Here is a 252-nt window from a genome sequence, read left to right on the forward strand (position 1 = left end):
GCAGGGTGTTTGAACTAGATGATCTCAAAATGTCCCTTCCCACCCAAACCAGTCTCTGGCCACTCAGCTTGGTAAGAGATGAGGTGGGTTGGATGGCTGAAAGCCACCCTGTGTGTGAAGGATCCCCCAACCCCTCTGAGCACAGCAGAACAGGCGACCCTTTACAAAATCCCTTGGTCACGTTTATTGGTGCCTCTTCTTAGAAAAGCACGTGCCGAGGGGCCGGCGCCCGCTGCTCCTACCCGCTCCCGG

The 252-nt window shown here is 56.3% G+C and overlaps 1 protein-coding gene across 1 annotated transcript in view; it reads right to left on the reverse strand.

The window, feature by feature from the left end:
- PPIB (peptidylprolyl isomerase B (cyclophilin B)) overlaps positions 1 to 252 on the reverse strand; it is a gene marked incomplete at its 5' end in the record, with an annotated part of 2213 nt that overhangs the window by 633 nt on the left and 1328 nt on the right. The gene's annotated exons all lie outside the window — the stretch shown is intronic.

This window comes from Merops nubicus, unplaced genomic scaffold, assembly GCF_000691845.1.
Source record: "Merops nubicus isolate BGI_N331 unplaced genomic scaffold, ASM69184v1 scaffold14206, whole genome shotgun sequence".
NCBI classification, from domain to species: Eukaryota; Metazoa; Chordata; class Aves; order Coraciiformes; family Meropidae; genus Merops; species Merops nubicus.